Source organism: Pinus tabuliformis, chromosome 2_2, assembly GCF_031772625.1.
Source record: "Pinus tabuliformis cultivar Carrire ecotype Pingquan chromosome 2_2, CPIR1, whole genome shotgun sequence".
Taxonomy (NCBI): Eukaryota; Viridiplantae; Streptophyta; class Pinopsida; order Pinales; family Pinaceae; genus Pinus; species Pinus tabuliformis.
The window spans coordinates 17,957,001-17,969,350 of record NC_142300.1 but is presented as its reverse complement, the minus strand read 5'-3'; positions in this window follow the sequence as shown (position 1 = coordinate 17,969,350).

Below are 12,350 nucleotides of genomic sequence, written 5' to 3'. Positions count from 1 at the left end.
AATCCTAGCGAAGACCCGTCGAATCATGTGATGACATTCCATCTGTGGTGTTCGTCGAATACCTTGAATGATGATTCGATAAGGCTTCGCCTTTTCCAGAGGACATTGACTGGTCCGGCGGCTAAATGGTATATTGAATTACCTAGAGCCTCTTTCGACAATTTTAGTTCCCTAGCCACGACTTTCTTAACACACTTTCAGTTACCTATAAGGTACGAAACTGGAACAGAGATCTTGACCAATTTCAAGCAGACAACGGCCACACATATATCAGATCATATACATGAGTGGCGTCGTCGTCGCAGAATGGTAAAGACCTATGTTCCAGATCAGCTATTAGCTGAGTGGTTTATAAAGTCGCTTCTTCCTGCTATAACAGAAGATGTGGCCAAGGGAGGCGTCGTAACAGAGGAGCAGGTTATTGCTCGTGCTCAATATTTGGACTTAGTATATACTCAGTCGGGCACGCTCTATGATAAGATACCTGACGCCCCCAGACTGGAATTTTCAATCCCTCCTCCTCCCGGATCGAATAGTGACTCTCATGCCGGTGATGGCGTGATTGGAACTGCAAACGCTAAGTCGACAAAGGATTCAAATAAGAAAGCCCGTAAGACTTCGAATCAAAAAGCAAATCAAGAGATTCTTGCTTCGGAGGTGAATGCTGTATCTACGGATAAAGGCAAAAACTCCAATCAACCAGGAAGCAGGAAGAAACAAAACAAAGGGAAGAAGAAGAAACAGGGTGACTCATCCCCTCAAAAAACTTCTTCGAACCCTCCTGGGCAAGGGAAACAAAATTATCCATGTCATATATGCGATGAGGATCATTCGACAAACAACTGTCTGTTCAAAGCTGAGTTAAAGAGGTTCTTTAAAAGTTCCCAGACTTCAGCTGTGTTGACTGATCCATTTCCCACCCCAGGTCAAAATATGGTTGATAGTGGAAATGCTTCCCCGTCACAAGTGCTTATGTTGTCGGTTTCTAAGCAGAATGATGCTTTGATCTCGACCAGGAATAAAGATTATGGGAATCCGCCGGTGTCGAACGACAAAGGGAAAGATCAACCCAGTAGTTCGACAACAACTTCGGCAGAAGCTGTACCCCCCCTCACGCATGAATTAACAATAAAGCCACCTAAGGGAGTAGTACACAAGTCGACATTTAATCCTCGCGCCAGAGCGGCGCAACATTATAACATAGTGGAAGATTTGGCCCAATCGCCATCTGCTATGTCGGCTCTTGAGGTACTGCAAAATTGTCCATCCCAAAGGCAGGCATTGTTATCAGCAATTGGTGGAGTGGATCCTAAAGATTCCAATCTTGTATCCTTTGATCACAGAGGATATGATCCTCGGTTACCAGCGCAACTAGCTTTCCTTATTCAAGTGAAAGCACTCAACAAAACAGTTCATAGAACGATTATTGATGAGGGAGCATCGACATGTATCATGTCGATGAGTTGCTGGAAAACTCTTGGATCTCCAACCTTGTCGCGATCTTCGACGACATTGAAAGCATTTGACGGTAGGACGTACACTCCGTACGGTATCCTAAATAACTTTAAGGTTGAACTAGGAGGAAAAACAGTGGAAATTGATGTTGAAGTCATTGATGGCAATCTTGACTATAACATCCTACTGGGAAGACCATGGATATATGCCATGGCAGCTGTAGTGTCGACATATTTTAGGAAGATCGCATTCCCGTTTGAAGGAGGGATTACGATCGTCGACCAACATAATTTCCTCCCTAATGGTTCACAAGTTACTGGAAGCATTCCCATGATCCATGGGAGCGACCATTCAGTGCAAGATATCGGAGTAGGCTTGCTAAAAGATCCCACAATGATGGGAACTTTCGCGTTGCCACCTCCTTCCCATGTAGGGGATATCCCGTTTGTAGCAACATGCAACATGGTATCTTCTTCGAAGGTCGCAGGAGACAAAGTCGTCATGGATTATCAAGTGGTTTTGCCACCTAGCCCTATAGAAATATTGTAGCAATCAATGTTTCAGGCATGGGAGGCGAGCCCAAATCAACGCTCGTCAAGCGTTTGGGTAGATAGGTCTGGAGAATATGGTACCCCATTAGATCCATGGTCAAAATTTCATGGCACTGACGAAGGAATCTTACAATCAATGATGATTGAGGGGGCACCATGGAATGATCACCACCATCGTTCCCTTCTTCCAGAGTGTGAAGAAGAAACTCAACACGACCTATATCACCCTTCAGTGTTTGAATTCCTAACAAATACTGTAAATACGGTGGATTCAGAGCGAAACCTATCCAATATTGAAGAGACCGTAGCCATAAACATCTCGACAAAACCTGATGTTGTAGAGAATATTCATGTCGGCAAAAGTTGTTCCCCTTCAGAACTGGAAATATATGGTGCTCTCTTTCGCGAATTTAGAGATGTCTTTGCATGGTCATATGATGAAATGCCAGGCATTGACTCGAGCATAGTTGAACATGAGATTAAAATGTATCCTGATGTCAAACCAGTAAGACAACGGCTTCGGCAGGTGCACCCCAAGAAAGCCGCTGCCATTAAGGCAGAAGTTGAAAAACTTCTCCATGCTGGATTCATCTACCCGGTTCCTCTAACCGATTGGGTATCGAATATTGTCCCTGTTATGAAAAAACAAGGGACGATAAGAGTGTGCGTCGACTATAGGGATGTAAACCAAGCTTGTCCAAAGGACAACTACCCTACACCCTTCATCGACCAGATAATTGATGAATGCGCCGGATGTGAAATCTTTTCCTTTATGGATGGATTTTCCGGGTATAATCAAATAAATATCCGCCCACAGGACCAGTCTAAGACTGCATTTATTTGTCCGTGGGGCACATTCGCTTATCGAAAATTACCCTTTGGGTTGAAGAACGCAGGGGCGACGTTTCAGAGGGCAATGAGTTATGCCTTCCATGACATCAAGAACATCGTTCAACCTTACCTCGACGATCTTCCGGCTCATTCGCGGAAGCGGACTGATCATCCGTGGCATTTGAGAGCGATATTTCTATGTTGCCGACACTACAAGATAAGACTCAATCCGCACAAGTGTGTGTTTTGTGTCGGTTCTGGTCGTTTACTTGGCTTTGTAGTCTCTAAGGATGGGATTCGTCTCGACCCCTGTAAGGTTCAGGCAATCATTAATTTGCCTCCACCTTCAAATTTGCTTCAGATTCAGAAACTCCAAGGGAAAGCAAACTTTCTGAGGAGGTTCATTCCAAATTACGCAGAACTTGCCAAAGGTTATACTCATCTTTTGAAAAAAGATGTACCTTTTGTCTGGGACCAGGTTGCGCAAGCTTCCTTTGACGCTCTGAAAGATTCCCTAGTAAGAGCGTCATTAATGTACGCCCCGGACTATCAAAGAGATTTTAACCTGTATCTAGCTGCAGCAGATACGACCATTGCGATGGTCTTAGTGCAAGAAGTCGATGGAATTGAACATCCTATTTATTATTTAAGTAAAAACTTAAATGACACGAAAAGTAAATATTCCTATGTTGAAAAACTAGCGCTTGCTGCTGTTCAAGCGATTCAAAGGTTTCGACATTATGTCCTCTTTAGGAAAACTACTATTCTGTCAGATTGCAACCCCATGACGTATATACTGTCGCGACAGTTGCTTGGGGGCAAATATTCAAAATGGATAGCGATCCTTCAAGAGTTTGATCTGGATTTTGTAAAATCCAAATCGAAGAAAGCTCTAGTTTTCGCGGAATTATTATGCGATCTCCCATCGTCGTCCAACGATGAAACATCAGAAGAGTCAATCGTGGATGAAAATTTGTTTCTGATATCAGTAAGCGATGAGTGGTATGGAGACATCATTGTTTATCTCCAAACCCAAAAATTTAGGCCTAATACCTCACACTCGGAACAGAAGCGTATACGATACCAATCTAAAGACTACATGATCGTCGGTGATACACTTTACCGTCGTGGTGTCGATACAGTTCTGAGAAGGTGCCTTACCCATGAGGAGGCCGAGAAAGCCCTGAATGATTATCATTCAGGCGCGTGCGGGGGGCATCAATCTGGATATGCAACAGCACAAAGAATCTTACGAGCAGGATATTTCTGGCCAACTATGTTTAAAGATTGCATAATAGCTGTCAGAAGTTGTCATGCGTGTCAGATCTTTGATAGCAAAACCAGGAGACCGCCCACACCATTGCAGCCTATAGTTGCTGTTGGGCCTTTCGCCAAGTGGGGCATCGATTTCATGCAATGTAACCCCACCTCGACCGGGGGCATGGGTATATTATAGTCGCTGTTGACTATTTTACCAAATGGGCCGAGGCGATGCCTACATTGGATAACACTGGTGAAACAGCTGCCCTTTTCTTTTTTAATCATGTAGTCGCCAGGTTCGGCGTTCCGCAGGCTATAGTGACAGATCATGGATCGCATTTTCGCAATCACATGATGGTAGAGTTAGCTGCCAAATTAGGGCTATCGCACGACAGCTCTACCCCATATTATCCACAAGCCAACGGACAAGTTGAGGCAATCAACAAAGTCCTGAAGCGTATGTTGCAAAGGATGATCGGGGTTCACAAAAGAAGATGGCACCTACTCCTGTACTCAGCATTGTGGGCTTACCGAACCTCGGTAAAAAACGCCACTGGGTTCACACCATTCCAATTGGTGTATGGCCTGGAGGCAGTCTTACCGATCCAGTGCGAAATTTCGTCTCTTAAACTCGCAATTGACCTCCTCCCCGGAACCTCAGAAGAAGAGGCTCGTTTCTTGGAATTGATCCAGTTGGATGAAAACCGTCGTGACGCCGCTTTGGCAAACGAAGCCCATAAGAAACGAGTCAAGGCGCAGTTCGACAAGAATGTCAAACCTCGTATCTTCTCTGAAGGTGACTTGGTTTTGCTTTACGACCAAGAATCCGACAAATTAGGAGCAGGAAAATTTAAGTCCTTATGGATGGGTCCCTATATTGTTAAAAGGGTGTTAGCAAAAGGAGCCTACGAGTTAATGGATTATGACGGGATACCACTGGCGCAACCCCGCAACGGGTTGTACCTCAAGCGTTACTATGCCTGAATAGTAACCTGAGTGCTTTTGTTGTATTTTGTTTTCGCTAAAGTGTTTGTTTCGGTTTAGTAATCCACCCTTCTCGTTTGTTGCAGATGTCGAATTTTTCTGAGACGTATGTAGGATATGCCGACGGAGCGAGTCGTAGTACGCGGAATTTGTCCTCCGCAGCCTGGGCCATTTTTGATCCAAGCGGCGAGTTAGTGAGTTTCAGAGGGGTGTGTATTGGGCAGTCAACGAACAACATCGCTGAGTATAGCGCGTTGATTGAACTCCTCTCTGATACCATCGCTCATGGTATACGCCGACTAATTGTTAGGCTAGACTCATAGCTTGTGATACTACAACTCACTGGTATATATTCAGTCCGCAATCCAGCTATTTATCGAATGTTTCTGAGGGTTAAGATTTTGGAAAGAGAGTTTGATTCAATTCAATACCAACATATTTCCAGAAACTTGAACACATTAACAGATTCATTAGCAAACTATGTATTAGATAGACATTTACGACATATATAAAAAGAGATGCATCGGTGCTATGCAAGTGGATCGCAAATAAACCAGAATAAACCCCGAAAATCAAAATATATAAAGCTGTTTATAGTTTGTACATGATGTGCTGTAATCAAAACAAAATTGGTCGTATGACCTAGAACTCAAAAAGATGCTAGGGGGCACCCTAGCCTAGTGGTGCTCATGAAAGTACGTCACGGTCTGTGCTATCATGCGCAAGAGACGAGTCCATCGTCTAGGCACGCCAATAGTGTGCCGCTGCAACTGTAAAGGTAACTCGTCAATCTGTACATCCGGAAGACCACGAGTAAGGCTCTCAACCTGCTCCTGCACAGCTGCAAGTATCTCAGTATCACCAAGGTCGCGAATAACAACTCGCCTAGCAGGCTCTGCTGCTGGGGCAGCAACTGGCGATCGTGGACGAGCTACTGGACGAACAGGACCAACATCTGCATGCACCCAAGAGTTTGATCAGTTTTTCACAGTAACATCATGAGTAAAAACAATAAACAGTAACATGGTCAGAGATTTTACCAATAGCGCCCCATTGCTCGCCATCCGGTAGCACCAAGTCTGGATCACCTCGGTAGTCCATACCCACATATGGATACTCAGAAAACGCCATCTCCTGACACTCGAACCACCTAAAGAAGGCCTCAGTGAAAGTAATCTGAGGTTGACCAGCATGTCGGGACATGTGGTCAACCCACCTCTGCATGCGTGGCTCGGTCGGAGAAGGCAAGTCAAGTATGATGTACTGAGGCTGCATCAATGGGATTTTCTCCAAGGCAAAGGCAGTCAGAATAGAACCAAAACCAAAGTTCTTGAGCCTCCCGTCCTTTACCTTGGTCAATTGACCTTTCATCTGAACAAGTACTGCATCACACCAGTTAAACACTTTCGGTTGGAGACACTCCAAAGCGTGCTGCATGTAAGATCTGTTGGCAACATGTAAAGCTGCGCTACCGGCCATCCTACCAATAGTAAACAGAATGGACCTAAGAGACCTGTCAGTGATGTCACGGATATTGATCTTGCCGTCTTTGCTCGGCTGTGAACCTTCCCGGCAATACTGACGGATATAGTCTCTGGTGGAAGTAGTCCCTCGAGCCGTACCTGACAAAGAAATGGGGGCACCCCGCCTTGACAACCCAGTCAAGAAGTACATGTCCTCTATGGTCAAGGGGATAGTTTTCCCCCTAATCTGGAATACTTGGTTAACAGGATCCCAAGCATCAAGCATATACTGCAGTAAAGAAATATGTGCTCTCATGCTAGAGATACGGAAGAACTTCAGTAGGCCACAGTTCCGAAGCGCGCTCACCGTGACCGGGTCATGGAGTGCAACCATGTCCTCTGCTTCATGTTCTCGTTCTCGCCATGTAAGGGACATTTTGTTCAAAGTTCCCTGCAAGCAAACAAGAGAAGGAGTAAGTTCCTAATTTTGATGAAAAACTGGCGAAAAATCATCAAAAAACGCATGCAGGATCAGTTTTCTAGGCCCAGCGCAGGCAGAGAGTCTCCCCCTTGCGCTGAGAGGCAGTCTGCCTTAAGACCACCTGAAATACAGCGCAAGTTTCGAAAGGAGAACCTGCGCTGATGCCAGGGCGCCCTGATGAAACCCCTGGGGCTCTGAAACCCTGAAAAATGTGCATGAAACTGAAAAAGGAAACCATGAAAGTGAAGGGCTAAGGTTTAGCTCCTACCTGGTCCAAACGGCACCGAAAATCGTCCACAGAATCTCCCGGAATCAGCTGGTGAAAATCAAGGAAGAAGAGGCACCTCCAGAGCTCCAACAAGAAAAAATGCAAATGAAATGGTAAATGAGAGGTAAAAACACCTTTTTATGACTTTTTACACAGTTTAAAGTTAAATATTAGGGTTATAATCTCCTTTTCATGCAAATATTGTCCATTTCTAACAAAGTTTGTTGCAGCAATTGAATGTGAAGTACTACATTTGAAAAGAGAAAAGCTAGTAAAAATAAAAAATCAAATTTGACCATGAATCGAGCAGTTTTACCACGGAATTTATGCTCGTTAAAAAATAGAAAAGTGTGAGCAAAAGTTTCCACCAGAGTTCAAGCTCATTAAAAAATGAACCTATCTCGGTAAATAACCATTGCGATCGTAAATTTATAAGCCTTAAAAGCCTTGGTCGTGTTTTCATCCATCACCTCCATCTCATTTGGCCGGTCGTTCACCCCCATATGTGTGTTTACCCATTTTGAGGAACAGCTGCAAAGAGTGATTTCACCTAGCCATCCTTGTGACACTACCGTGATTGGAAAATTCCAACTTGTACCTGGAATCAGTTGCTATCCCTGTTTATCACTCGTTCCTCAAAAGACGAGTCTTCTTTGAGCTCTTTTCACTGACTCGTAAAATATGAAAAGTTTGCCGAGTTTTGGCCTTCCAGCTCGTTAAACGACCGGAACGCTATCCCTCCTCTAGATTTTAATCTTTTTGGACCTGAGGGATTATTGCACAAAAAGATCGAGCGCTTGTTTTGTTCGGCTCGTTAAAGCAATCGAAAATTCATCCCTTCTGTATTGTTTTATACTTTTTCGGACTTAAGGGATTAGATGACGAAAAAAGAATTATGGAGTTAACTTTCTGTACCTTTTCAGACTCTCTAAAAATGAAAAGGACCGAGTTTTCATTGTCGTTAGACTCGTTAAAATGATTAAATAGCGACAAACTTGTCTTTAGACGAGAACGAGTTTCCCTATCGCTAAGCTCGTTAAATCATAGCGATGGGCTTGCCTGAAGGGCAGGTTATAGAACAAGCATATGTTATCCTCCTCAAGCTTGACAAAAATAAAGAGGTACTGGTCAGAAATGACTGGGGAAAAATTGGGAGAACATCAAAGCTTAATGGTAGCAAGTCACTCTTGAACATGACACTTTTCCTCCGTTCCACATCGGGTTGGGTTGTTTCGTTCACCGGTCTCATCACCATGGTCTTCGCCAAACCATCCACATTTGGGGTAATGCTACTGATCCATCGCATCAGTGTCGTTATATGTTCAAGAGGGGTCATTCTGAAAGTGTCAACCGTGTCCCATCCACTGCCATACATTATCCTTCATCCATTCATGATCGCCACCCTGAATCATATATCACAGTTTGTTTTCACCTCCACTAAAATCATTAGCTCCGTTCCGTGTCATTGATGTGGGATTCATTAAGGCCCTCCTTTGACGGATCGCTTCTTGTCGACTTCAGCTCATTATCCAAGAAGTTGATCTAGGAACAACCCCATCAGTACTTTGAAGCTTGCATGCCTCATTGGCAAGTTTCTCACTTCCAGCGACAGGTATACATCAATGACCTTCGACCAGAAGATTTTGCGTGGCGTTCGACGCCAAGTCCTTTATTCACGCCACGTGAATTGTACTGCAGTACCTTGAGGGTCATTATCATTATCGGTGATTCCTCTCGCGCTTGTTAACGGTTTTCATCATTGACCGGTAATCAAGCGATGTCTTTCCATGTTCGACTTCAGCGAAATTCTCACATGGATCGACTTGTACTTAGAGTGAAGATCGAATGAGTTTGAAGACCCCGGATCTAGTTTCATCCATCCGGGCTGCGATACATATTCAGGAAATATAAAAGCATTTGTCATGTACATCATTGCAGCAGATGATCATCCTCCTCAAAGGATGATAATTTCAGCAGAAAATTATCAGTCTACCACCAGACGATCGTCTGTTCTATGTACCAAAATGTATTTATAAAGCTGAGCATGGGAATGCCCGCCTCAGCTAGATCATGAAAACAGAATGAAAAATAATGTATTGTATTGTATTGTATTGTATTACAGGGCACCTCTCAGCGCTTGAATGAACTTCGGACCCTCTGGATAAAGCATTTCACCCGATAAACGGCCTCATACTTTAGGGGGCAACTGTTATAGACATTTTTGTGCCTCGTAACATGGAGCATGAAATGTCGATAATTACAGGGATCCTCAGTCCCTAAACATGTTGTTCTTACCCCTAGAAGAACAAGGTCAGCAAACCACAGCACTTCCCATCAGTTCTCCACCTGAAAACACTAAAAAACAGGCTATTTTTGGATCATGTCAGCTGCTCCATTGAGCATCTGCGCTGGAATGCAACTGCTCCTCCTTGTACCTGCGCTGAAAGTCAAATCTAATGAAGGCTACCTGCGCTGGGCGAGATTGGCCAAGTGGCACAGTCATTCTGCAAGGTGTCAATTGCCCAGGAAGCTTCCAAACTGACACTTGGTTCATGGGATTCGCCCTGTGATGAGTAAGAGGTACTTGATCTCCATGTGTAAGCAAGGATCTCCAAGTGGACTCAAGAACTGAAGTTTAACTGAAGAGGGAGAGGACACAAGGCAGCTTTATGTCAGTCTCAAGCTGACTCATCCTTTCTTCTTCTCTCCTATATATAGAGCTCTTCTATGAGGTCTAGGGAGGTTGGAATTTTGTGCAAAGCAAGGAAGTGCTGTTGGTTTACAGTTAGAGCTATTGGGTGATTGCTTTTATAGAGGTGAAGAGGAGATTTCTTGCTGCTGGGGAGGTGCTGCTGGATTGGAGCCATTGATGGTTGTAATCTCCTCAGAACCCTTTTACTTCTATCAATAAAGCTTTGAATGTTCTCCTATATACTTGTATTGCATTGATGTATTGTATTTACTTGTATATCTGATTCACTCTAATCCATGCATCAGTTATGAGTACATGTTTCTTGTAGTTTCCCTCTCTTGTTTGTGCAGGATCTATGTGTAGCTGGGCCGGCAAAGAGAGCAAGGAGCTGAGAACAAGAGACAAAGAGAGAGGACAAGATCGACAAAAGCGAAAGACACCGGTTGGTTAATCTTTTCCTCCTTCTCTGTACTTTCATAAAGGAAAATATCAAAGCTTTACTTTCAGTTGTTGCTAAGGACTGTCACCCTTAGAGTAGGGATAGGGTCATCCGAGTCGGATACTTTTCCCCACAACACTCAAATAAGCAATTCATTTGGTTTAAAATATCAAAAAATGGAAACCACATCAGAATTGCAGCATGCTATTTTGCACCACAGGTTTCAAAAGTCTACAAAGGTAGAGGGCTTGACCACAAAGATCCATTTCCAGCTTTAAAAGCGGATATTGCAACATATTCATAGCTAGGTGAAGTCCTTATAGTGGGTGATTTCAATGCTAGGACTGCAAGTGAGCAAGCTAGCATTCTTTGTTGTAAAGATGATTGTGACCCTATTTGGCTTACAGAAAAAGGTAATCATCAGTGGGAAACAATTTCAGAGGACAAGGGCTGCAATCTCTTTGGTGAACAATTGCTTACTCTATGTGGGGCCTTTGATTTAGTCATTTGTAATGGCTTGACTAGATGGGCAAAGTCCGATAATTTCACTTGCAATGCTTACAATGGAGCAAGTGTGGTAGATTATGTAATTTGCTCGCATGGTTTGTGTGAGAAAATGGAAGAAGTTTTGGTTGGAGATTAGCTGTGGGATTTGAAATAAGGTCACAAGCCAATTTATTTATGTTTCTCTTGGATTGGAAAAAAACAATTAGAGTAAAAAATTCAGCATGTCCAACAAAATCTCCCACAGGGCACAATTCTTTTGACGCCAGAAAATTGTAATACCTTCAAAATGATGCTAGAGAGGCTCTTTGAGAATGAGAAAATTACAATTCATAGCCTTCATAGTCATGAATTAACACATTTAATTCAATGCACACTTGCAAAGTGCAAAAGAACAAAAGTTAAGAAGTATGAAACAAATTGCTTTTCGGTTAATGCTTGGTTTGACGAGGAATGCAAAAAGGCAAGGAGAATGTGGAAAGAGTCAAACAAGGATAACATAAAGCTCAAATTGTACACACAGTTATTAAGCAAGAAAAAGGCTGATTTCATGGTTTCAAGGAGGAAAGAACTAATCTTCCTTGGGAAAAATAATCCCAAATTATTTTGGAAGGAGCTCCAACCGAAAAAGATACAAATTGGAAATAATATTACAGCTTCTAAATGGTTTGATTATGCAAGACAACTCTATGAGCAGGTTCCCAAGGTTGACCCTCCCCCCTTGGTCAACACTGATACTGAACTCTTCATGGTACAAGAGGTAGAGACGGGTATCAAGAAGTTGGGCGTTGGAAAAGCAAAAGACTTAGCTGAACTCCAAGCAGAATATCTAAAGTGGGGCTCAAAGATTCTTGCACCTCACATTACAAAAATCTTCAACAACATCATACAACAAGGGCTCCCCACAGATTGGTCAACTAGTCTGGCAATACCTCTTTTCAAGAGTGGTGACGTCAATAATCCCTCCAATTATAGGACCATCATGATAAACCCTTTGTTTGCAAAGCTATTTGGAAGCATGCTAGAAAACAAAATTAGCAAGTGGGCAGAAGAAAGAGATAAGCGTGCTAAAGGGAAAGCAGGTTTTAGACCTAAACATTCCACAGTTGATCATTGCATAACTTTAAGGCACATCATTGAAAAAGTTTGGGAGAAAAAGGAAGAAGCCTTTTGTTGCTTTGTTGATTTCAGAAAAGCGTTTGACTCGGTTCCTAGGGATAAAATTTGGTAGAGAATGGAGGAACTTGGGGTTCCTAAACATTTGAGAGCAACTGTGCATAGGTTGTATGAAGATGTGAAAGTCAAAATTAGAACTTCAGCAGGCGTTTCTAAAAGTTTTAGAAGTGATATCGGGGTCAAGCAAGGTTGCCCACTGTCTCCTACCCTTTTTGCTTTATATATCGACAAGCTTGAGGAGTGGTT